Genomic DNA, 27,475 nt, shown 5'->3' with positions numbered 1-27,475 from the left:
TCAAGTGCATGAGAAGTGCTGTACACTTGCACTATCTTGTGCATTGCTAATGCTGTGTCAAACAGATTAGTAGAATCCCCATTTGTATCGATAGGAAAATGAGGCAGAAAATGATTGGCAAGACCTCCCCACCAAGCCTGAGAGCTGGTATTCCCAGTATCACTACATCAGACTGTTTGCCTCAGGAATTTCTCTTTTATTCTATACTATAAAATCTAGAGAAAAGGAATGGGCAAACTTCAGACTTGTGGGATCTGCTGCAGTTTTCTCACTAGAACACTGAGGTCCACCAACCAGAGCCAGGTGCAAAATACTGGCTCAGGCAGGTGGATGTACATAAACAAATAAAGAGAAGGGTGCCTCCATGCACATGCTTAACCCAGGAATTTGTGATCAGTACTACAGCCAAGCTCACAAGTCCTTTCACAGAAAAAACACTCCTGGTCCTTCCCCCACCCTTTTCAGCAACCTAATTTGGGGGAGTGGGAAAAGCTTTTTAAATGTTGATATTGTTAAACAATTGGGAGTCAGAAACCTTTCCAATCTACTGCAAATCACTCCAGTAGATCTCAACCTATTGTCTGCCTACCCTTACCATAGAATGGTTGTGTAAGGCAGAAGACAAGGCAATGCAAAACAAATCTTGTCATACTAGCTAACTTAATCTGCAATCCTATGTACACCTACCCGAAAGTAAGCCTGATTGAGCGTACTGGCACTTCCTTCCGAGTAATCATTCATAAGATGGCACCATTAGCATTTACCATTTTTGGTAGGAGACAATGCTGTTGAAAGGAAATTGAACTGATTACCTAAATACACTGAGCACTCAAGAATGTTACACCTTTCACAGAAGTTTCAGGCATAGGTAGCCAAATATTTATTAAAAAGTGGCTTCTACTTTGTCCCACTGTGAAGTTTCCATTTGGCAACAATGGAAGAAAGCAGTCACTTCAGGAGGACGGATATCTGGGACACAGCCCTCTGTCAAAACATGACAAAATAAAAAAGGAGGATTAAATCAGTAACAAGCCTTTCACTCCCACCTAGAGATATGAAGGCCTGGGAAAAAACTGGAAAAAAAATCAGGAAAAAACTGTTTTTTCCCCCAAGGACCATTTTTGTTTCCCCCCGAAAAATGGAACGGCTTTGGATTATGAAATATTTTCTTTTAGAATTTAAGACAAGGTGTTTATATGTTGCTACCAAGCCTTTACTCCCTCCCCAAAAAACCATTTCTAAAAATTATGTAATAAGACTTTTATATAAAGGCTAGAGATGTAAAATATCTGGAAATAATGAATCCATGGGGGAAAACGTTCTTTAATCCTCTCTGTAAGATTCTCAGCATAGTTATTTCTTCTATTTCTTATTAAAATTATTAATCCGATGTATCTTTTACTGATAGACTTTTTAGGATGCTCCTCCAAGTCATGCTCAGTTTCCCAACATGTGAATAGAGTCACCATGTCATAATATGGAAGAAAATGTACATTCTTGACAGTTTGGGTTTTGTTCTACAGAGCTTGTCTTCCTCTGCCTCCAGTCCTGCCTGCTTCTTCTGGCTTCTAGGATGATTCAGATGTTTCAGGGACTACTTGCTGAAGTTCCTTCTGGTCAGACATAAACTAGGAATCTAAAATATGATATGTATAACTTGGTTAAAATTAATCCTGTTTGGTATATTACATTTTAAAAGCATAATTTATACAGATAATAATTACAAATTTATGGAGTTCATTTTAAAGTTTTCAAGTATAATGATAATTTTATGAGAAAACCACATTATACATAACTTCAGGAACATAAAGGCTGCTTTACATTCCTAAAGCAGCCTTCCTCAACCTGGTGCCCTACAGCTGTTTTGGGTTACAATGGCCAGCATTCTTGACCAAGGGCATCACGTTGGGGAAGGCAGCCCTAAAGCCACAAAGTGACTTTAGATCTGTAAAGAGTGCTTTAAAAGTAAGTGTTGCTTATTATTTTTAAATGTTCCCTAAAATTTTGGGTTTTTTATGACCCCTCCCTGGAAAACTGTTTCTTTCCCCCTATGGGTTCAAAATTTCCAGAAATTTTACATATTTACTCCCCTCTCTCCACTTGTCCTATTCTCTCTCTCCCACCCCCCACCGCCTATATACACTCTGCTTGGTTTGAGTCCCACTGAATTCAATGGTTCTTACTTCAAAGTAAGTATACATAGACTGCAGCCTTACAGCCCAATCCCAAGCATGTTTTCTCAAAAGCAATAAACAGGAAGCATGCTTTCAATAAGACTGATTCACAAGTAAGCATGGTGCAGTTAGGATTTCAGCCTTAAATATAGAAAGACATTTCCAAAATTTCTCACAGCTGCTCAAAGTGAAGGCAAAAAAAAAAAATGGTGGTTCCATTTTATGCTGATGTAGACCATTTTTTAAGTGTAGGTCCCAGACAATGCAACATTTGCATTTGTATAGCATTCTTACAGTACAGCATCTGTATCTTTTGCAAGTCCCATAATACTGTTAACAGTTACTGATTACAATTCACCTCTTTGGAGGGCTCTGCATTTAATATTTTTATGCACTCCTGCTGGTTCATCTGAAGATTCCAGTCTGCATGAATGCCTTCTGTACTTGCCCAAGACAAAAAAGCCACTAAAGCCCTATAAAACAAGCATTCACAATAAGCTTTTGCTGCAAATGTCTTGTAAACTCCTATATTAAGATTGACAGCTAACCAGAAAAACATAGCCTGGCCTGCTTTGTGCCTTTAACAGCAGCTTGATCTGCAGAAATCCACAGAAGATTTTTACAGTAAAGAGATAAGCATTATAACGAATAATGTATTTGCTGCTAAAGGCAGAGGAGTGAGGGTTGATAGCTTGTCACCCCTATCTCATGCAGACAACCTTTCCTCTTTAGAGTGCACCATCTCCCTTTTATTTTGTTTCATTTTATTTAAAAAGCCAAGATAGCAATGTTGGTTCATGAGGAAAAAATTAGAAGTCAAAATCCACTGTAAGGCAATAACTTTATTAGGACCAACTAAGATGTCACAAAAGAGTCTACAAAGTTTTGAGTTCTACAGAATTCTTCATCAGGTGACTGTACAAATAGGTAATGGGGAAAGAGGAAGAAACAAAAAAGTCTACAACTTAGGCCAGAGGTTGTGGCCATGATATCTGCTTTAGACCCAGTTTCAGTATCCTGTTTATAGACTGGATGAATTAGTCATTGCTGAGTGCTGCAGGTATCAGATTACACCTAGGATTCTGGGACAAGCAGCAATGGCCAATCCCTATTTCTGAAAACACGAAAGGCCGGCTCTGACCCAAATGTGTTTCTTCACTTGAGCAAAACACATAGGTTCCTGGGAAGTCCACCATTTCACACTGTTTGTCAAGAAGACTGGGAGTAACTTAGTTAGCAGCATCATTCTGACTTGGCAGGGGCATGTTATGGCCAACTGTAATAGACCAGAGGGAAGCCATATTGAGGCCCAGCAAAGGTTGGGCCTGGGTATCTTCACTGTGGAATTTTTGAATGTGTACATGACCCCCCCCTCTCCAAAAAATGCAAAATCTACAAAGTTCTGAAAAGCAGTTTGCCTAACTAGCAAACATTTCTATATGTGAACAAGCCAAATAGGGAACTGCCTGTATGGCATCATTCTCCAGACAGGTCAGCCAATGGTTTAATAATTTATGGTTAAACTAGACTTCCTTTTTGGTCAACAAGCATTCTGTGCATGATCAGGTGGCTATGTAAATTTCCTAATAAAAAGCTAGTGGTGTCTAGGATGCAAGGGGGAGTTTATTTCACTGCGCAGAGAGTGAACTCCCCATGCTACAGCATTTTCTCTCTATCAAATAAAGGTGTGTTGTACCTGAAAGTGTCTTCGATTGTTGGGCCAGGACAGGCATAACTCTTTAAACTAGATCTGATGTCTGCAAAGGCCTTATATTCAACTACCAAGTGGACTAACAGGAGCTTCTCTGTGCACATAACATGTTTGACCTACAGGAGCAGATGAGAAGCCTGCTTTCCTATATGTTAAAAAGCATGGGTCAAGCTACATACACCCCCTCCCCAAAAGTTTGAAACACAATCTAATTTAAGAACATAAGAGCTACACTGGATCAGACCAAAGGCCTAACTAGTCCAGCAGTTCTGTTCCCACAGTGGCTAACCAGATGCTCATGGGAAGCACCACAGTTCGAAAGCATCAATTCTTTGACGCTCAGCCTTCCTTATAGTACCCAGCAAAGCAATTCTTGTTCTATTATTATGTAAATGTATTACACCCATGAATGCAGGTTGGCTTCTTTAGGATTAGTTTCACCCTTGCTTCTGGAAACCCTGGAATTTATCTCAGCAGTCAGGAAATAAGTGGTTCTTTGCAATATTGTCGTTCCATAAGCAAATGAATCATTTTCACATTGATTTATTAAGTATAGTCAGGGCCAGAAATATTGGAACAAGGATAACTGTTTTGGCAGTTGGCCTCTGTACACCACCACATTGAAGTTGAAAGGAAACACACCCCGATGGGAGCAAAGTCAGGACTTTCAGCTGTTAATTCAAGGGGGTTGACAAAAGTGGGGCACCACTAACCATTCAGGAAGAACAGCCAGTGGCATGCACACACACCTATCGTTGGTGGCTCATAAGTAATGGAATGAATGGCTGACAAGCAGCTGCATGGCCAGGTGTGGCCTGTTTCCTGGGTACCCCATGATCAAGCAAGCAGATAAAAGGCCTGGAGGTGGTTCTGAGTGTTACATTTGCATTTAGTAGCTGTTCACTGGAACTCCCAACATGAGGTCCAAAGAGGTGTCCATGCGAGTGAAAGAGGCCATCATTAGGCTGAGGAAACAAAATAAACCCATCAGAGAGATAGCAGAAACATTGGGAGTGGCCAACACAACAGTTTGGAACATCCTGAAAAAGAAGGGATTAACTGGCAAGCTCAGGAACAGCAAAAGGACTGGAAGACCATGGAAGACAACTAAAGTGGATGACTGCAGAATTCTGCTCATGGTGAAGAGGAACCCTTTCACAACATCTAGCCAGGTCAAGGACGCTCTTGAGGAGGTAGACATGTCATTGTCAACATCTACAGTCAAGAGATGGCTTCATGAATGTAAATACAGAGGCTTCACAACAAGGTGCAAACCACTGGTAACACTCAAGAACAGACAGGCCAGATTAGCCTTTACCAGCAAACACGTAAAAAGCCTGCCCATTTCTGGAGTAAGATTCTTTGGACTGATGAAACCAAGATGAACTTGTACCAGAATGATGGGAAGAGAAAAATATGGAGAAGGAAAGGAACAACTCATGATCCAAAGCATACCACATCATCTGTCAAGCATGGTGGAGGCAGTGTTATGGTATGGGCATGTATGGCTGCCAATGGAACCGGGTCACTGGTGTTTATTGATGACCGGACTGCTGATAAAAGCAGCAGGATGAATTCTGAAGTGTAAAGGGCTATACTTTCTGCTTAGATTCAGCTGAATGCTGCCAAACTGATAGGACGCCGCTTCATATTGCAGATGGATAATGACCCAAAACATACAGCAAAAGCTACCTAAGAGTTTCTCAAGGCAAAGAAATGGGATGTTCTTCGATGGCCAAGTCAGTTACCTGATCTCAACCCAATAGAGCATGCTTTTCACTTACTGAAGACAAGACTGAAGGCAGAAAGACCCACAAACAAGCAGCAGCTGAAGGCAGCTGCAGTAAAGGCCTGGCAAAGCATCTCGAGGGAGGACACTCAGCATTTAGTCGTGTCCATGGGTTCCAGACTTCAGGCAGTCATTGACTGCAAAGGATTTAAGGCGATCCTTAAGTTTGAAATGATGTTGGTTTGTTCCATTACTTATGAGCCATCAATGATGGGGATGTATGTATGCCACTGGCTGTCCTTCCTGAATGGTTAGAACCTCACTTTTGTCAAACCCCTTGAATTACAGCTGGAGGTCCTGACTTCGCTCCCATCTGGGTGTGTTTCCTTTCAACTTCAATGTGGTGGCATACAGAGGCCAACTGCCAAAACAGTTATCCTTGTTCCAATATTTCTGGCCCTGACTGTATATCTTTCCAGCAGTTAAGATTTCCTGCAGTAGTTGTCTAAAACAGGGACTAGACTATTGTGAACCTCTATATACCAACAGAAACTCTTTGCGCTTACCCAAAGACAAGTAACATCCTACTTAAACGAGGTTGCTGGTGCCTGGTTAATTTTGAAAGTCCAAAAGGACTGGGGTTGCCAGGTCATCACCCTGTCCATTTAAAAAGCTTTGAGGCACAAGAAGGGAAGTAGCCCACAAGAATGGATGTAGTCATTGTGTCACTTGTCTCTTCACCAACTTCCCTTTATTATCTGCTGTAGGAGTTTTACTACACCAAAGCCAAGAGGAGAGAGGGAAAAGGGATTGGGAGGAAGAAGGCACAGCAGTTACCTTTCATTTCTTTCATTTCTTTCTTACTTACTTACTGACTTACTTATTTATTTATAATATCTGTATACCACTCCATATGTAGATCAGATTTCGGCACGGTGAACAGAAGAGATAAAACAGTAAAAGGATAAAAAGATTAAAACGTCAGATTAAAATTATGCTATTTTTAAAACAGAATACCAATAGAAACTGTGACTGGTCAATTAAGGAATGCCTCCTGGAACACCACTGTTTTCAGGAGGCACCAGAAACAACACAGTGTTGGTGCCTGCCTGACCTCCAGGGGCAGGGAATTCCAAACAAAGGGGGCTGCCACACTGAAGGCTCTTTTCATGGTGGAATCCAATCAGGCCATAGGTCCATGTGGAACCACCAGGAGCAAGCCCTCCGATGACCTCAGTGAATGGGCAGGTTGGTAAGGGAGAAGGTGCTCTCTTGGGTATCCTGTTTCCAAGTTGTTTAGGGTTTTGTACATTAGCACTAATACCTTAGACCAGGCCCGGAAGCGAATAGGCAGCCAGTGCAGTTCCCTCAGCAAAAGAGTTACATGCTGAAAAGGGGCAGCTCTGAACAAGAGCCGAGCTGCTGCGTTCTGCACTAGCTCCTGCTTCCGGAGCAGCCTTAAGGGCAACCCAACTTAGAGTGCACTGCAGTAATCCATCTTGAGGTTATTAGCACCTGTACCACTATGGCCAAGCTATCCCTGTCCAGGAGAGGCTGTAGTTGGTGAACCAGCCAAAGCTGGTATAAGGCAATCCAAGCTGTCATGACCACTTGGGCTTCAAGCAACAGTGATGGATCAAGGAGTACCCCCAAACTATGGACCTGATCTTTCAGAGGGAGTGCCACCCCACCCAGAACAAGCAAAGAGCCTATCTCCTGGACTTCAGAACCACTCACCCACAGGGCTTCTGTCCTGCCAGGATTCAGTTTCAATTTATTGGCCCTCATCCAGCCCATTACTGAGTTCAGGCACTGGTCCACAACTTGCACAGCCTTTCCTGATTCAGATGTCACAGGGAGATAGAGCTGTGTGTCATCAGCATACTGATGGCACCTAGCTCCAAATCGCTTAATTACTGCTCCCAGTGGCTTCATGAAGATGTTAAATAACATTGGGGACAAGATGGTACCCTGCAGAACCCCACAGCTCAGTTGCCAAGGAGCCAAGGAATGGTCACCCAATGTTACTTTCTGAAATTGGCCCTGGAGGTAGGACCGGAACCACTGTAATACGGTGCCTCTGATACCCATCCCATTGAGTCGATCCAGGAGGATACCATGGCCGATGATATCAAAAGCCAATGAGAGATCGAGCAGAATTAACAGGGATGCACCCCCCCCCCCGGTCCATCTCTTGATAAAGGTCAGGGAGGGACATCAAGGCGACCAAGGCTGATTCAGTCCCATAACCAGGATGAAACCCGGATTGAAATAGATCTAGATAATCAGCATCCTCCAACAGTGCCTGCAGTTGTTGCGCCACTACCCGCTCTAGAACCTTCCCTAAGAAAGCGGTATTTGCAACTGGGCAGTAGTTGTCTAATGCCATTGGGTGTTGCACTACTGCCTCCTTAAGGACAGCAGGTACCACCCCTTCCTGCAGGGAAGCATTCACCACACCCTGGACCCACCCAGTCATACCCCCTCGGCTAGCTTTTATTAGCTAGGAGGGGCAAGGATCAAGAGGGCATGTGGTCAGCTGCATTGCTGCAAGTACATTGTCTATATCATCAGGCTGCAACAACTGAAAGTGATCCCATAAAATCGGGCAGATGGTGGCATCAGACACCTTGAGTAGAACTGAGCTAACAACGTCATCAAGTTCGCTGCAGAGACAAGTGATTTTGTCCTCAAAGTGCGATGCAAAAAGGTCACAGTGGGTCCTTGAGGGACCACAGCCCCATTCACTGGGGAGAATGTTAACAGTCCCTGGACCACCCAAAAGATCTCCACTGGACAGCTACTTGAGGACGCAATGGAGGCAGCAAAGTAAGCCTTCTTTGCTGCCCGCACCAACACAATAGGCACAATTATGTGCTCTAGAGCATGCTCAGTCATCTTTGCTTTGAGACTTGCGCCATTTGCGCTCTAGCCGATGTCCAGCCTGTTTCATTGCCTACAGTCCCCAGTATAACAGGGAGCAGAATGGGTGTCAGGGTGGACACTGATCCCATAGAATCCCAGAGTAGTTCTGATTTGGAAGAAGAGCAGTCGCTCCTGGCAGAGGAGCGCGCTCCTCTTTCCCAGGGCCCGCAGCTGACGGAGATTCCTCCCACCAGCATTCCTAGATTAGAAAGCAGTCCAGGGAGTGACCAAGCACAGATAGCAGACTTGGTGGATGCTCAGCGCAGACGCAGAGAGCGGCGCCAGATGGAGGGCGTGGAAAGGAGGCGTAGTGCCCGGTTGGCGCGCACACAACGGCTGCGCCCCGAGGATCCAAGGGAAAAGGGGAGGGACTCTCCCTAGTCCTTAAGTTCAGGGGTCTGCCAGTAATTCCCTTTCAAACGGGGACCAACTGTTCCAACTTAAGGCATAGGTACTCTGCTGCTCAGATCTAGTTGCTACCTGTAGATTTGTTAAGTTGTAAAAGAAGAATAAAGCTTTGAAAAGAGTCCCTTTGTCTGTGTCTGGACTTGGCTACTGGATGAGACTGAGAGAGCCCTCCAAGGAGCTCTTGACAATGGGTTCCACAGCACCGGAGAAGACACTTAGGTGCAATCAAGTTGATGGCCCTCCACATCTCACTGTTCCATAGCGAGGCTAGCGCCTCAGCTGGATCACCAGCCTTCTCCACTGGAAAATACCCAAGAACATTCAGAAATCCATCCGATTCCATCAGTTTTCTGGGGCGGACCATCTGAATGGGTCCCCCACCCCTGCAGGAGGGAAGTAATGCCGTGAGTTCAAATCTCACCAGGAAATGATCAGACCATGACAGTGAAGTTACTTGGGGGGGACCCCCCCTTTCAGATTACTCATCTCACAGTTTGGAGCAAAAACCAAATCAAGGGTATGCCCTGCTTCACGTGTTGGGCTGATGACAAACGGAGACAGCCCCATGGTTATCATGGAGGCCACAAAGTCCCGAGCTGGAGCTCCAGAGACAGCCTTAGCGTGGAAGTTGAAGTCACCCAGAACTACCATCCTGGGTTCCTCCAACACCACACTTGAGTCCACCTCCGCCAGCTCTGTCACAGAGGCTGTTGGGCAGCAGGGTGGGCAGTACATCAGCAGCATCCCCAATCTGTCTGTATGGCCCAACACCAGGTGCAGCGCATCAAGGCCTGCTCCAAGGAGGAGAAATTTCCTGGTGACAGAGATGGAGGTTCTATGAACCATTCCGCCCCCCCCCCGCCCCCATGTATGTTGGTGCTGCAGTGAGTACCCAGGTGGGCAGAGATGAGTCAGGTCAACCCCACCCAGGTCTTAGTAATACAAACCAGATCAGCCATCTCATCCACAATTAGGTCGTGGATGAGTGTGTTTTATTGCAGACTGACCTGGCATTAAATAGCAGCAACACAAGACAGGAGGGCACAGTGGATAAGCTACCTGGTACATGAGAGCTAGAGGAGGGGCGTAGAAAGGGAACAGTGTATAAACATCTGTAACCCATTCTACTGTGATGTCCCAACCCCCTCCTCCTACCATATCTCCTTCTGCCCCAAGTCACTGGGATACAGACCCCATCTCCATGGATCCCTGCATTTTCTAAGCACATCCTTGTCACACTAGAGCTTCCCACACACTCTTAACTCACCACTCACCACTCAAACATACCCACAACCATTCAGAACTCACATGCTCCATTCATCCAATCAATCACCCACAGCCAGCCAACACAGTCACAGATAATAATTTGTGGAAATAACCAGCCACTGGTCACGTAAAGGACATCAGGCTTGCCAACCCACTAGCAAACTATTTCTCAGTCATACAGAGATACTTCTGCAGGCTCATGCACACTCCATCTCTCACCTGGAGTGTTACACTCACTTCTCCCCGCATCTCTCACCCAGAGGGGATCCAACGTCTAGCCACCACAGGCTCCCACCCTGGGCAGAGAAAGCAGTTCTGACACACAAGCTCCCTAGGCTTGTCTCTCACCTAAGGTAAGCAACTGCTGAAAGTAGCTGCTATTAGAGGAGACCCCTGCTCTCAGCCACAGAACCTCCCCCCACGCACAACAGATATTAAACTGGGCAAGCAGACAGAGAGGTAAAGAGCAATCTCCCAAAGAAGGCGGGGCATCCCCACCTTCATGGCATGCTAAAGGGGCAGACCAAAGGGGCATGCCCGTTTAGTGTTGCCCCCTTTGGGATGCCAGGAGGGCAGAAGTGGCCCGCCATCGCACAGCGGGGCTGCCTTTATCTCTCTCAGAGGCCTGGGAATGTCCAATGGCTGAGAGTGTCCTGCCTCGGTGAGAAGGCTTCCCAGCAGGTGTTTCCACTCAATATCAGCAAAGATTGCTGGGGGAGGGGGTGGGCAGTCCAGTTCAGTTTTAAAAAGGGGATAGGTTCTATTTCTGGCAGCGCCAGAAGGACTAAAGATTTAGGCTCCACACCTTTCTGGAAATGCCTACCTCCTGTCCCTCCTGATCAATCTATGATGAAACTGAAAGTAAAAGCCAAAATCCAAGTGGTATAATGCATTCCTGAAACTGCTATTCTAGAAATTCTCTCTAAAAGGATCTGGATCTATTAGTAGGTCTCTGGCTGATCTGCAGTAGATTAGCAAGGATTTCAAACTCACAGTTGGTTAATTATAACAGCAAAGAATGACTTCTCCACACACCCTAAAATCCTGCTGCTGAAATGAAGGAAGTTGAGGGCAATCAGGGATTGGATTTTTGTGTGGACAGACTGTGAGCACGTTCAGTTCTGCTACTCCAAACAAATTCCTGAACTCAGAGTTCTTTTCTTCTAAGTGCATATCTTTTGCACCAGGGTCCAGTTAGTGGATCTCTGGGTTCTAGTAAAAAACAACAGCAAAGTAGATCCTGCAAATCGGAAGTCTGCCCACCCCTGTTGTAGCTAATAGTGAAATTCACAATGCAGCCTGAAACTAGCCTCTTAGGAATGTGATTTCCAAGCAAGAAAAGGGTGTTGGGCTTCATTAAAGCCAGTAATTTCACTGTCAATTTTACAGAAAAAGGATTGTATCTTAACAGTGAACTACATGGTAAAACTGAAAAAGAATTCACTTCTTAATCCCTCCATTACATAGGCTGAATGAAACATGCCGGCATAAATTGAAATTTTCTTCTGTTAAATTCTCTCATTTCCTGGTACAGTAAAAAAATGGACTGAAATGAGTTTTCAGACTCCTCCACCTTTTCAGGATTGATACCTTTCATAATAATATAGCCTTAAGAGAACTAGCATCAGCAAGTGTGACAGGATTTCACAGTATGGGGATGCATTTGTTTGGGGAGGTTTGAAATGCATTTCTCTGCTGACAGAAATAAATGCCCTGTGAAGAAAGAGGTGGTCTAGAAGGATAATGATGTGAACACCCCCTGCTGCTAAGAATATGAACAATCCATTCCAAGGCTTTGTGCATTTCGCTCTATCTGAGCTGCCAATATGAATTTTACTCTTTACCTCTTCTAGCAGATTCCTCCAACACACGTTATCTCACTCTCGCCTCAATTAAGCCACAGACAGCTCTCTCTCACCCAAGCTCCAAATACAGAGACATGCTGGATTATTTGTGTCACTGCTTCAATGGAACCTGACCAAACGGAAATGCAGCAGAGACTGAACCGACAGCAGTCTATGCAAAAGGCGAGCGTATTACAGGTTGGTGGTAACCTCATATATATTGTGCTTATACACACACACACACACACTTACTTCCTCTTCTTCCAAAGTAATGGGAAGTCTTACACAATCAGTTTCCTTTAAAGGATGAAGCACTGAGAGTTTATGTGTATCTTAGTAGATGTTAGTGTATTACACATTTATGGGTAGAGATGCAACACTGAGGCAGAATCATCAGGCTGCTCCCCCCCAGCCTGTCCTTTCCATCTCAGCAGACCACATTTTAACATTTTGCGAGACTCCGCCCCACATCTTCAAGTCCTGCATTTGTTTTTCTAGGATGATTCATCATGCCTTCTGTATGACTGGCCTTACCTTAAAGAACAATCCAACACATGTGTGCTTGGAACTAAGTTGCTCCCAAGCTCAAATGAGACTTACTCTCTAGTAAGTGTGTTTAGGATTGGGGTCTTAGTAGATACAAACTTCCAGGCAGACAGTTTTTCCAGTGATCAGGCATGCCCATCTGTAAGGGTAGAGCCTTGCTAGTCTAAATGGTACAGTGACACTACAGGATTAGTGGGCTCAGTGCAAGTGGCAGTATCTGAACTCATGCAACTTTCTGCCTCTTCACCCCACTCCCCACCCCAAAGACTGCTTCCTACAATCCAGGTTAGTTCTAGAGCACATAATCAACACTGCGAGAAACTGCTGTCTGCCTTTAGTGGCAAATACCACCCAAATTAACTTGAATTGTACCACTTAATCAGTGTTTTCCACCTGGCACGTCTTCAGCTTACACATGCCCAAGCCATCTGAAGTAGAAATAGAATGGGTATAGCTAGATATCACCCCCCAACACACACACACACACACACACACACACACACACCTTTCTCTACCAAACTAAAAGTCCCAACAATGGACAATGCTATCACACTTCATACAGGATTTATTACCATTGTAGAGCAATTATCTAGGTTCTGTGGTATTCTGAAATTTCACTCAAGTGCAAAAATAAAATACCAAGATTGGTATGGGATGCAGAATTTAGGATCCTGTGAAAAATCAGCTTTCATTACAAAAACATTCCTTGCACTGCAAAAATTGGCTTGAAAATGTATGGATGTATCTGTTGGTAACCCTAGAGCTGAAGGAGGGTTCAATAATATTTCAAGTGGTTAGGGCTGCAGTGCCCTGCATCGCTTCTTGCCTCCCTTCTGCCTAGCAGAAACAGAGTAATGCAATGTAAGCAAATATATGCAAATATGCTTAATTTGAATAATTTACATAGATCAAGTAACTACAAGTTTTGGCACAGGATCTGAGCTACTTTGGTACAGGTTATTCACAGCCCTTGGCAATAACTCTTCACTTTATTAAAAGTGGTCCTCACAGTAAAACCTTGGAGATAGCACATATATATCATATTAGGTACAGCATCTATCTATCTACCTACCTACCTACCTACCTTACTAGGTACTTTATAATTTTACTGAATATATGATATGTACACAAATATATATATTTTTCAGTGTGTGTGTTTGTGAATTTGAACTACCTTTGAATGTCAGTTCAGACATCCATGCCAATGTGTGGCCATCCAGTGGTGTGGCCAGCAGTGCTGTCCTTTGTGGTATTTGCATGATGCACCCTTTACATGAAGGAGGCTCTATTCTACACATGAATAGAATGTGGTGGCAGAATTCTGAGATGGTTAAGGGCACAATCCTATCAGGATGCCCGTCAGCCACTGAACCCAGAAGCTGATGGACATCCTATGCAGAGTGGGAGGAGCGTGGAGGTGATCTTCATCTCTGCGCTCCTCCGACTCTGCATGTTTGCTAGGCAGACATTTTTGCCTGTCTAGCTGGGGCTCTGCGAGTGGGAGGGAAGGAGGCTGGAAGATTTGTCAGAAGCTGGCCTCCCTAGTCCCCTCCCTCCCCACCCACAGAACTCTGACTCCTCCCTAAGGTCACATCTGCGAGCTCAGAGAGGAAGCCAGCATGGTTCTCTCCATGCCAGCTGAGAGGGGGAGGGAAGCTCTCCGACCTTGGATCCAGGAATCCAAACTATCCTATGCCCCCCCCCCCGATGCTATCTAGGGCTCTGTAAGTGGATTGTACCACTTCAAGATGCAGGACGGGGATGTCATTTTTCAATTTTCTCCCACATACAAACCTTTCTACAAGTAAAAAAGCAAACAACAAAAACAAAAAAAAAACAACCAAACCCTAATGTGCAAATAGCACATTATGGATAGGCTGACCATATTTCCTTGAGACAAAAATGGGATATTGGGATAACAAAAACGGGATGGGGTTATGTAATATTCCGTATGCATGAAAAAGTAAGACGATAACAAAAGTTTTATTACATGAACATACGGAGCTGACAATTATTCTTCAGTGACAGAACTCATACAAAAATTTAGGTAGATGTAGAGGGGGACTGTATTTCACCACAATCATACCATGAATATTTCTCCAATGAAGTAAACCCATGCAGCAAATTTTGGTCTTTCAACACCTTATCATAAAACTTCTCACGCTCCATGACACAATTTTGTTTTGCAACTAACATAGCCTTCATTGTCTCAACACTTAATCTAGATTTCTCCTTTGACCACATACCATTCATAACAGAAAATAATAGAATGATGGTAGAAATAACAGTAAGACTCACCCTCCTGGCTCCCACATGCTGAATGGGGCTTAGCAATCGCCTCTTGAATTCCCCGCCACTGCAGACAAGCAAGGGGGCAGCATCTGATTGTCGCTAGCTCAAGAAGCCTGGCCCTGACTGGATAAAAGAAATGGACCTTCCCCTTTCGTCACACTAGTAGTTTTACTGCACGCATTGATTAGCATAGAGCCTTATGATAAACGCATTCAGTTTTTCACAAAAAATTAAAAACGGGAGAAAATTGACATTTATATTAAAATGGCGGGGCGGTCGGGAAATATGAAAAAAACAGTGCTGTCCCGTTTAAAACAGTATGTATGGTCAGCCTAATTATGGAAAAAGGTTCAAACAAAATATTTTCCCTGATGTGCTATATTTCTGCTTTCAGGTAGGGTTTTTTTTTAAAAAGCAGAAAAGCATTAAAAATATGGTCTCTCAACTACAGTCTGAAGAACAGTCCATTTATTACCTCAGGGTATTATCATCTTATTTCCACCATTTTATACTGTACATGTAGACCAGGCCATAAACACCAGATGTTGTGTCTCTGATCACAAGCGTCTGCCACAAGGCTACAGCTTTCCAATGGCCCTCAGGTTCCTGTTCTCTTGATTTGGGTCCATGAACTGGCTGATGAAGCAAGCAGCTCAGCAAACTACCCGATCAAGTATTTTTCATTATATGCCCTTTCAACACCTTCCTCCGCTTTCACTTGCCAGCCAAGAGGCTATTAGTCCACATTCATATTGTCCGTAGTCGTACACATACCTATCTTCTAATCTGAAAACATGGGGATAATAATACCTGCCTTAGAAGTAGAGAGACAGCCAAAGTTTGGAATTGAGTGGCTTGTAATGAGAAACAACTCATTATGAATCAAGCCTAAACTCCCACAACATTTGGATTCTGCTCACAATGAATTAACTCTCGCTTCAATGGCTCTCTGCCACAGCAACTGCCCCCTTTCCTTTCTACAAAAAATAATAGGCAGTTGTGGCAATACAGAGGTCTCCATGGGCTTCTAGTACATCAAAATGGCAGCATTCAGGTACCCGGGAAATGTAGCTTTCTAGAGAACCTGATGTCTTAATGTAGGCATCATCTGTTCTGGAAATGACACAATCCAGACCTCCTTGTGACATGGTTCAGATCAGCCAACGTTCCAAATGGTTTGACAAAGTGGTTAAACTAGTTTATGCCACAGTAATACTGTCAGCCTTTAAGGTGCTAAAAGATTTCTATTTTTAAATAACTTTGCAGCAGGTTTTGTTACATTCCAGCTCAAAACAAATATTTTAAAAATTAGCTTGACTCTTTAGCGCAGGGGTGGACAACATGTGTCCCTCCAGAAGTTTTGGTCTGGAAGTCCCATCAGTCCTAACTAGTGTATCCAAATGAGGGATGAAGGGAATTGTAGGCCAGAACATCTGGACAGCCACAAGTTGCCCACTCCTGCTTTATAAGAATAAAGGAGACCTTGAAATTAATTATGTCGACTCACCATTTCCTTTTGATTAGATTACTTGCATTTTCAAAGGTGTCCTATTTAGAGTAGCTGAAGTTAACATCGTGGACAACATGTGGAATGTCTTTCACCCCTACCCCATCCCCGGTACCAGATCCCTTTCAGCAGTGCAAAGATTTCACATGATATCCATTCTGGTGAACAGCATATTACTACAAATTCTTGTTACTGAGAACATGCCAGTATATTTCATTTTAAATTTATCCCTTTTCTTTAGAAGCCTAAATAAAGGCTAGAAACCACAACACCTCATGTTGAAGTGGAGTTTGAAAGGCATTTGTGAAGTGCAGCTCACTGTTCTTTGGTAGCCTTTTTGGATTCATTTTTATAATTTATTGACTATCTGTTGAGGCTGAATTCTAGAGAAATTACTTGTTTTGCACAACATCTTTTCTACTCTATAAGATGTGCTTGAATTGTGGTGCTTAACGATGGCAATAAGTAACCACTAACAAAATAGTCACAAACTGAAGATGAAGATGAGAAGGACAGGTTGCTTACCTGTATCTGTGGTTCTTTGTGTGGTCATCTGTGAACTCACATATGGGTTTTGCACCTGTGCGGAACAGTCATTCCGAACATTCTAGAGCTAATCAGAGTTTTAGGTGGGAGTCCTGCCCACCTCCTCTGTACGGGCTCTAGGCATGGCTCCTGCCTGCCTCTTAGTTCTGAGTCTGCTGCAGTGAAGGAATCAAGGTGAGGCATCAAAGCAGGGAGGAGGATGGGCTATGTGAGTTCACAGATGGCCACTCAAAGAACCACAGTTACAGGTAAGCAACCTGTCCTTCTTCATGGTCTCTGTGACTCACCCTTATGGGTGACTGAAAAGCAAGGGACTTTGAAGGAGGGAGATGTCATGCTGGAAATGAAGAAAGGACTGCTCTGCCAAAAGCTGCATCGGCGCAAGCTCTGATGCCCAGTTGATAATGTTTGATGAAGGTAGGAGGGCTGAGCCCACACTGCTGCGCTGCACAGCTGCAGGAGCGAAATATCTCTGAGGAAAGTGGCAGATGATGCTATGGCTCTAATCAAGTAACCCTGTACCTGTAGGAGCCCCACTAAGCATGCTGGTTGATAAGCCAGAAGTATGGTTGAAACCACCCATTTGGAAAAGCATTGAGATGACACTGGGTGATGCTTCTTGGGTCCCAGGCGGTACACGAATCAATGGGTAGATTTTCTAAAATATGATGTTCTATGGACGTAAAATGGAAGTGCCCTTCTGACATCTAGGGAACGATGCTTGACCTCCACTGGGGAGGTAGGTTGAGGAAGGAAAGTTGGTAGTACGATATCCTGAGTTAAATGAAATTGTGAGACAACATTTGGAAGAAAGGAGCAGTCTGGGCATAGCTGGTCCTTATGAAAAGTTAGGAACGGCTGGTCATGCTTTAAGGCACATAGTCTGGTCATTCTGCATGCAGAGGAAATAGCAATGAGAAAAACCACTTTCATCATGAGAAGGTTAAAGTGACTAAACGGAGTCAAGAGGCTTGCTCAAGGCCATAAAATGAGTGCACGGAAGAAGTGGAGACTTGAGTCCCAAACACCAACACCCCACAATCACTTGCCCTTCTAAAAGTTATCCCTCCTTTAACTCCTTTACCTGCCATGGTATGTAGTGCTCCCTAACTGTTTGTCCCTCATGTCCCCAAGAGGTCTTAGGTTTGCAGAGACAAATTGGTGTGAGACCAATTCAGGCAGTCTCAGTGTAATTTCGCTTGTAGTGCTTCTTGATGCAATACGTAACTAACTGATGGAATTCACTGTTGAATGGTTTGGTGATGACCATTAATTCAAAGGTCACTGAATCTTAAAAAAAGATTAGATCTATTCATGGAGGAGGTCAAGGTCTATCGACTGCTATTAGCCACAATTAGCCAAACCCAAGCACAGTCTTGTCGCTTTGCTTGTGAGCCTCCAGAGGCATCTGCTGGTTTTGGTTGGAAACTGAATGCTAGACTAGGTGAAGCATGGTTTCTAACTCTGCAGGAATCCTCTTACATAGCAAACCAGTCCAACCCAAACACTGAAGATACTTTTTTTGTCTAGTCTACAGATGGATTTGGTGGAATCTGATTCTGCCCCCCTCCATTCCTCCAAAATAGTTTCCCCTTCCCAAAAATTATATTCCTCTCAGATCACTCCCCTTCTCAGATTTTCTCCTCCCAAAATTCATTTCCTGCCAAGCTTGAATCATACTCTCCTCTGCCCTACCCCCTTCCGCTTCTTCCTTGATAGCAAGGACAAATTGCTGTGGCTCTGGAAAAGGGTTTTATACTGACCGGATTATATTTTAAATGAATTATTGGTTTTGTGTATTTTTTATTTAATTTTTTTATTATATTAGCATATTTTTATGCTTGAATTTTGTTGCCCACTTTGTATGGCCTTGGTCCAGAAAGTTAGCCTATAAATATGCAAACAATCAACAAATTACTGTCAGCACTATTAATTACTTTGAATAAGGGGCAACAAAGCTAAATCCCACTTTACTGGGAAAAACAGTGATATCGACAGTCCAATGAAGCTTTAGGCTAGTCTTTCAAGTTAGTCCTCAAAGTTACTAACCTACTTGTCCATTTGTCCTTATGACAGTCATTTCTGGCACACTGACAATCCTAAAGGAAAAAGAGAGCCAACTCTGTCAGTTTATAAAAGCTTCTCTGCCTGGAGATAATTTCTCCTTACCAGATGGCCAGTTAATTCTATGTGAACTTGCTTGGAAATAGGTTATATTGAATTCATGGACTCATGTGCCCATTTTGCTGCATTTATTACAGGCTGTTATATTTCTCCAGTGTGATGACAGAAGTGTTCTTGAGCAATTTCCTGGTACTTGCCTAAAGAGAGATGCTTCTATCAGAGTGTTTTGGCTATTGGGCAGTATAGAAATGAAATGAATAAATAAATAAAGGCAGAATTCTAGTTACTTATTAAAAAAAAAACATTGGCAGTTTACCTGTTGTACCCTTTATCAAGGCTAAAGTCTCCTTGGGCACAAATGTGGAAAAGTGGGGTATACCATTTAAAGAACAACTAAATAACAAAACGTGACATGCTTAACTCATTCTCTTGCATGAGTATGTCACTCCAACAAAGTCAAACCCAAATGTTTTGACTGTTTTGTTACATGTTTTAACTATAAAGAAAGCTCTATGTTTTTCTTAATACAACAGACCTCAAGGACATTCAACAAAAGCCTTAGTTGTTTGCTTTCATTAATATGGCATTTAATCACAAAATATCTTTTAAGTTATTGTTATGAAGTATGCATAGTCCCATGAAATAAGCTAACACTTAAAGTAAAAATAAAAAAGTACAGCCCTAACAGTTAGATGAACTAAAAAAAATGTCTTGTTTATGGATTCTGGCTTTGGGGAAGTAACATGACTGAAATAGTTAGGCATTTATGCATAGTTAAACTCTGTGGTTAAAAAAAATCACTGGCTTTAATAAAAGGCATGATTGCTCTGGATTGGTCCACAATGTAACAACAAAAAGAATTGAGGCACACAGGGAAAACAGACAGGAAATGTTCAAATAAAGGGCTGAAGATCCTGGCCAGACCTTAATAAAAACATGCCATTTTCACCATAAAGACAACTATTCTTTGCTTTAAAAAAGAGAGAATATCAACATAAGTGCATAAAGATCACTGCTGAAAATATGAGAAGACAATTTTAAATATAAGTATGTTCTATCACGAAGACTCTTATGAGTCCCGTGGACTGCAGGGAGGTCAAATCAGTCAATCCTAAAGAAAATCAACCCTGACTGCTCATTGGAAGGACAGATACTGAAGCTGAAGCTCAAATATTTTGGCCACCAAATGCGAAGAGACAACTCACTGGAAAAGACCCTGATGCTGGGAAAGACTGAAGACAAAAGGAGAAGGGGATGGCAGAGGATGAGATGGCTAGATAGCATCACCGATGCAATTAATATGGACTTGAGCACACTCCGGGAGAGAGCGGAGGACAGGAAGGCCTGGCGTGCTATGGTCCATGGGGTCATGAAGAGTTGGACACGACTGAACGACTGAACAACAACAATGTTCTATCACAAAGGTGGAGAACTTCTGATCTTTGGGGCCTCCTCATCCAGCCCACATCCTCCCCTTTCTCCTACCACCACAATTAGGCTTTTAAAAAGGAGACAACAATTTTAGAAAGTATAATAGTTTGAAATGTTATTGGTCTTTCACAGTAGTGTAGTGGCAACTTCAGAAGTGCAGGGTCCCTTCGTGACAGTCACAGCCACTCCCCCTTCTAAAATTATACAACCTTGTAAGTTTATACAATTCAAATGAGCTTTCAGTCACTTTGTTTAGAGTATCTGGTCACCCTAATTCAGAATTATTAAAAGGTCCATTTGAAAAGAAAACACACACACACAAAGTCATGTCCAGCAACTTGCTAGAAAATATTTGGTTAATCATGGAATCATAGAATAGTAGCGTTGGAAGGGGCCTTTAAGACCATCAAGTCCAACCCCCTACTCAGTGCAGGAATCCAAGTCAAAGCATCTTTGACAGGTGGCTGTCCAGCTTCATCTTGAATGTCTCCAGTGTGGACTAAAAAGGTTAGTCCTTTTTAATTCAAGAAACAGAATAATAACAGTAGTAGTACATTTATTATTATTATGAAGAGCCATTGCAACCATGTGTGAAGTAATGCCCCATTACAATAAATGGAACTTAGTCCATGGTGACCCACAACTCCTTTAAGGCTGCAATCCTATACACACTTATCTGGGAGTAAATCCCATTGAACATAATGGTATACTTACTTCTGAATAGACAAGTAGGATTGCCCTACAAGGCTACAAGCATAATTGCACTCACTAGGGAAGTAAACCGAAGTCCAAATCACCCCCCCCCCCCCGTAGCCACGGATGTAGACAAAACACGCTCAAGTGGTGGGTTAGGAACAGACTTTTTCTGGAGATATAACCAACTTACATTTCAAGATAAGCTGGCTGAGGTCAGCATCACTTGCAGGAGAAGGAAGGAAGAAAATAGGAAAGTAGAGGGAGGAGACAAGGAAAAGGCAGAAGAGGCGTCTCCCTCCCTCCCTCCCACCTTACTCATATTAACCCTTCACGTTCAGCTTAAGTGACTCATGGCCCTAGTCCCTCCAACATAAACTCCACTGAACACATTGGGACTTGCTTCCGAGTAAACAAACCTAGGACCCTACTGTCAACCAGAGGGGTTGGATGCAACCCCAGGCCCCCTCCTGTGCCTTGAAGGACAAACTTGATGTGCAAACAAACAGCGGGTGAAAACTTTTCACTGCATGGTGCCAAAACATGACCCCCTGCTAACTTCTGCACATCAAGCCCACTAGAATCCCTCTCCCACACCCAGCAAACCGCACGCATAAGCACGAGCAACGGACAACAGCGGCAGCGCCCCGCCCTGCCCCCTGCTCCTGCGGTGGTCAGCAGCAGCAGCCACCGCCGCCCTGAACGGGTGGCCGGTGCTGAGGGCAGGCAGCAGGGGCAGGCAGCAGGGGGGAAAAGGTCAGGAAGCTGAGGGGCTGCCTGGGGACGGTTTAGTTGAGAGGCGTGGTGGTTCCTCAAGGCATGGAAGGCAGAGAAGCAGAAAGCTGAGGAGGGGAATCAGAGGGGCTGAGAGGAGGCTGCAGAACTCCCTCAGGCTCCCTCTCTCACCCCCTTTGTCTGGTCGGCTCTGTGTGGTAGGCAAGAGGCAGCTGCCAGTCGCTCGCACTCCCTTCCTCTGCTCCCTCCTCCTCCCACTGCATCTGCCCTGCAGCAGGAGCAGAGGACTGCGACCTGGCTTGGAGCCAGCTCCAATAAAAGTGCAGGAGTGAAGTGCCAGTGCGACCCCAGAACACTACACCCCTGGTCTTTTAGCAGTTCCGAGAATCCCTATGCAGTATTGCAGACATGTTCTGCTAAGTATAACTCAGCCGTGGAACAAAAGTTGAGCTCCCCAAGCCTTAATGTTAGTGGATCTCACTATTCCTTGGATCAGCATCAGCTTTATGGAATTTCTAAGGACTAGGTGGCCCATCAAGTGCACATTTGATGGTGGCAACAAATTTGAATTCATGGGATTTTGAGGAGCATATCGCTAACATCATCAAGTTGAGCATCAACAAATTATTTAAGTATACCAGAAGCAGGAAACCAACTAGGGAGGCAGTTGGACTGTTGGATGGCAACAAAGTTATGGTATTGCTAAAGCAAACTGCAGAGAAGCTGAACAAATTATTTTCATCTGCCTCCACTACAGAAGATGTAGGAGAGATACCTGTGCCTGAATTGATGTTTTCAGGAAAGGAGTCTGAGGAACCAAGACAAAAGATGGTAACGAAAAGTGGGCATAAAAGATGATGTTCTTGACCTTATTGACTAATTGAAAGCTAATAAGTCACTGGGACCAGAATCCATCCTAGAGTTCTTAAAGAACTCAAGTGTGAAATTGTTAATCTTCTAACAATAATATGTAACATGTCCCTAAGATCAATCTCTGTATTAGAGGACTGGAAAATGGCCAGTTTAACACCAATTTTTAAGAAGGAATCAAGGCAAGATCCAGAAATTACAAGCTGACTTTGTATAACAACCGTTCCAGGTAAATTGATGGAAAACATTATTAAAGATAAAATTAGTAAACATATAGAAGGGCAAGCAATGCTGAAAAAGAATGACCATAGGTTCTGCAAAGGTAGGTCCTGTCTTGATAACCTTTTAGTGTTCTTTGAGAGTGTCAATAAACATGTGGACAGGGGTGATATGGTAAACATTGTTTACTTGGACTTCCAAAATGATTTTGACAAAGTCCCTCACCAAAGACTCCTGAACAAATCTGGCAGTTGTGGGATAAGAGGAGAGGTCCTCTTATGGATCAGTAACTGGTTAAAAACAGAAAGCAGGGAGTAGGAATAAATGGTGACTTCTCTCAATCGAGGGATGTAAACAGTGGGATCCTATAGGGATCTGTGTTGGGACCAATGCTTTTCAACTATTTCATAAATTATCTGGAATTATGAGCAAGCAATGAGATGGCCACATTTGCTGATGACACCAAATTATTTAGCGTGGTTAAAACATAAAGGGATTGTGAAGAGCTCTAAAAGGATCTCTCCAAACTGGGAGAATGGGCATCAACATGGCAAATGCAGTTCAATGTATGCAAGTGTAAAGTGATGCACATTGGGGCAAAACATCCCAGCTTCACATATCAACTGATGGGATCTGAGCTAGCAGTGACTGACTAAGAAAGAGATCTTGGGGTTGTGGTGGACAGCTTGATGAAAATGTTGACCCAATGTGAGGCTGCTGTGAATAATTAGGCATAATTAGGAAATTGTTTTATGCTGCAATCTGTGGTTTTAATTTTTGTGAACCGCCCAGAGAGCTTCGGTTATTGGGCAGTACAGAAATAAATAAATAAATAAATAAATAAATAAAGGAATCACAAATAAATAAAACTGCCAATATCATACTGCCCTTATACAAATCTATGGTGCTACCACACTTGGAATACTGTGTACAGTTCTGATCACTGCACCTAAAAATGGATATTGTAGAGCTGGAAAAAGTGCAGTAAAGGACAAATGAAATGATGAAAGGGCTGGAGCAACACAAAGGGCTGAAGGTTACAACATCTGGGATTCTTTTGCTTAGAAAAAACTTGGGTAAGGGAAGACATGATAGAGGTATACAAAATTATGCATGGTGTGGAGAAAGTGGATAGGGAGACATTTTTCTCCCTCTCTCATTATACCAGAACCCAGGGTCATCCCATGAAGCTGATTGACGGGATCATTTGGTAGTTTCCTGGCAGCTGTGAGGTAAATTTTAATGTGTTTATATGTATTGTGTGTAAAACCAGGGCTGATGATGAAGAGGTTAACAGTTCAAGGGAAAAATTTGTATCTTTTAGTGGACGCTTGTGCCAGAGGACTGATATGTTGTAAACATGGGTGTGTGGTGGAGTTATAGTTACTGTTACCTTTGAGAGGGGAATATGAAGCCATGTTTCTGGCTTATTGTGGGTGGCCCGGTTGGGAACACCATTTTGCGCGTTTTCCCCATAGGGTCAAAAAATCTGTTTTGGGGCATAGCTAAACTCCCCCTTGTCCGATCTGCCCCACATTTAGCACATAGATAGCTACTTAATTTGCTAGTGGATTACATAGGTTTGGTGCATTACAAAGCTTATTATAGGATGTTACAGGGTTACATAGCCCCCCCTATGTAGGGCCTCATGGACTGAAGTTAGCATTGCCCTTTGAGATATAGATCCGTGGGGAGTTCTTCTAGTGCTTGGGTTTTGATGAAATTTTTTTTGAGTGTGAAAAGTCAAGAAAAAAAAGTGAAAAGGCATGACCAACTGCCTGTTGAGCAAAATATCGATGGAAAGCTGCCAAATTTGGCAGGCTGGGAGAGAATGGGCTAACCAGCAGCAAGGTCAAAATCCAGCAAGTACACATGCATATTTCATAGGTCTGGGCACTCAGGCTGTTGACTGATAAGTCTCAGAGCCATGTGGTTCAAGTTATGTGTGCATCCCAATGGGCTCCTGCCCTTCGTTACTTGCCACACATGTGTCCAAGGCGCATTGTGGTTTGAAAGGCGGCTGGCATTATGGTTGAAAAAATGATTTCCCAGCTTTTGTGCATTCATTCAACCATAAGTCATGAACCACCGCAGGTTTTGCCAGTGATATATAGCATGGTTGGATCTAAATTTGTACCATCTGATTGGAAGGTAGCTAAACATTCTAAAGATGTCTATTTGTCCTGAATTTGAACAGAGGTGGTATGACAGAATGTTGACCGCACCAAAATTGATTGATTGGAGCAAATATAAGGAGGCATCAGGAGGGGTTTGTCTGGGGAAGTTTGCCTGCAGAAGAGTATCTTCAGAAGAATCTACAGAAGACAGTACAGCAGAGGGACTGGGAAGCCAAGCTGGAAGCAGGCAAAGCAGGTATGGAGAAGAAGACTCCAGGAACAGCCTTCAGGGATAGTGGAAGCCTGGAAACAGCTGATGTTAGAGCTCCAAAGTCAGAGCAGCTGCTGGATCAGAGAAGTCTGGTAAAGAGTATAAAAGGTCCCTGATGATCATCAAACCTTACCGGAATGAGGATTACTTACCGAGCCCTCAATACCAGGCCTGTGATTTAAATTGGGGTAGAGCTTGATAGGGGAATTGGGTTTGGTTATTTATTTGCAACATTTGTATACCACTCCATATCTAAACAGATTCTGGAGTGGTGAACAACAGGAGATAAAATGATATAAAGATAAAAATAATAAAACACAATACTATAATTATTCTTTTTAAAAACAGAGTGTCAATTTCACCATGGCTGTTCAACCAAGGAAGGCTTCCTGGAAAAGACCTGTATTCAGGAGGTGCCAAAAACAACAGTGTTGGTGCCTGCCTGACCTCCAGAGGCAGGGAGTTTTACAGGAAGGGGGCCACCACATTGAGGGCTGTTCTCCAGTCTCCAATCAGGTCCATGGGAACCACTAGGAGGATGCCCTCTGATCACCTCAGTGACTGGTCAGGTTGGTAAGGGAGAAGGTGCTCTCTCAGGTATCCTGCTCCCAAGTTGTTTAGGGCTTTGTACACAAGTACTAAAACCTTAAACCTGGCCTAGTAGCAAATAGGCAGACAGTATAGTTCCCTTAGCAAAGGAATTACATGCTGAAAAGGGGCAGCCCCTGATAACAGCTGAGCTGCTGCATTCTGCACTAGCTTCAGCTTCTGGAGCAGCCTTTAGGGCAGCCCCACATAAAGCACATTGCAGTAATCTAGTCTTGAGGTTACTAGCACCTGTACTACTGTGGCCAAGCTATCCCTGTCTAGGACAGGCCATAGTTGGCAAACTAACCGAAGCTGGTAAAAGGCACTTTGGGTCGTCACAGTCACCTGAGCCTCCAGTGACAGTGATGGATCTAGGAGTACCCCCAGACTACAAACCTGATCTTTCAGAGGGAATGCAACCCCCTCCAGAACAGGCAATGGGCCTATCTCCCAGATCCAGGAACCACTTACTCATAAGGCTTCCATCTTGCCAGGATTCAGTTTCAGTTTATTGGCCCATTTCATATCCAGCCCATTTCTGAGTTCAGGCACTGGTCCACGATTTGCACAGCCTTTCCCAGTTCAGATGTCACAGGGAGATAGAGCTGTGTGTCATCAGCATACTGATGGCATTTAGCTCCAAATCTCCTATTGACTGCTCCCAGTGGTTTCATATAGATGTTAAACAACACTGGGGACAGGATACTGCCCTGTGGAACCCCATAGCTCAGTTGTCAAGGGGCTGAGGAATGGTCACCCGATGTTACTCTCTGAAATCGGCCCTGCAGGTAGGACTGGAACCACTGTAACACAGTGCCTCCGATAACCATCCCACAAAGTTGTTCAAAGAGGATACCATGGTCGATGGTATCAAAAGCTGATGAGAAATCGAGCGGAATTAGAGATTGAGGTTGCACTCCCCCCTGTAATAAAGGTTTTCTATCGGGGTGATCAACGCTGATTCAGTCCCGTAACCAGGATGAAACCCAGACTGGAATGAGTCTAAATAATCAGTATCCTCCAACAGTGCCTGCAGTTGTTCCACCATGACCCTCTCCAGTATCTTCCCTAAAAAGGGGGATTTGGATATAGGCAGTAGTTGTCTAATGCCATTGGTCCAGAGTGGGCTTCTTCAGGAGTGGTCGCACTATTGCCTCCTTAAGAACAGCAGGGACCACCCCTTCCTGAAGGAAAGTATTCACCACACCCTAGACACACCACATCATACCCCCTCGGCTAGCTTTTATTAGCCAGCAGGGACAAGAATCGAGAGGGTATGTGGGTGGTTGCATTGCTGCAAGTACATTGTCCACATCATCAGGCCACAGCAACTGAAACTGATCCTACAAAATTGAGCAGATGGTGCCATCAGACACCTCAACTGGAACTGCACTAACAACAGTGCCAAGTTACCAGGCACTTAGAATTAGGAACTGTAGCCAATCAGGCTACAGATGGTAACAACAACACAAAAGCTGT

At 43.7% G+C, this 27,475-nt stretch overlaps 1 protein-coding gene across 1 annotated transcript in view; it reads right to left on the bottom strand.

The window, feature by feature from the left end:
- WLS (Wnt ligand secretion mediator) overlaps positions 1–27,475 on the bottom strand; it is a 92,666-nt gene that overhangs the window by 48,251 nt on the left and 16,940 nt on the right. The window lies entirely within an intron of this gene.

This window comes from Heloderma suspectum, chromosome 4, assembly GCF_057233095.1.
Source record: "Heloderma suspectum isolate Gila_16-S chromosome 4, 16-S_ref, whole genome shotgun sequence".
Classification (NCBI taxonomy): Eukaryota; Metazoa; Chordata; class Lepidosauria; order Squamata; family Helodermatidae; genus Heloderma; species Heloderma suspectum.
The sequence above is the reverse complement of the archived record's forward strand: the minus strand, read 5'-3'. Positions and strand labels throughout refer to the sequence as shown.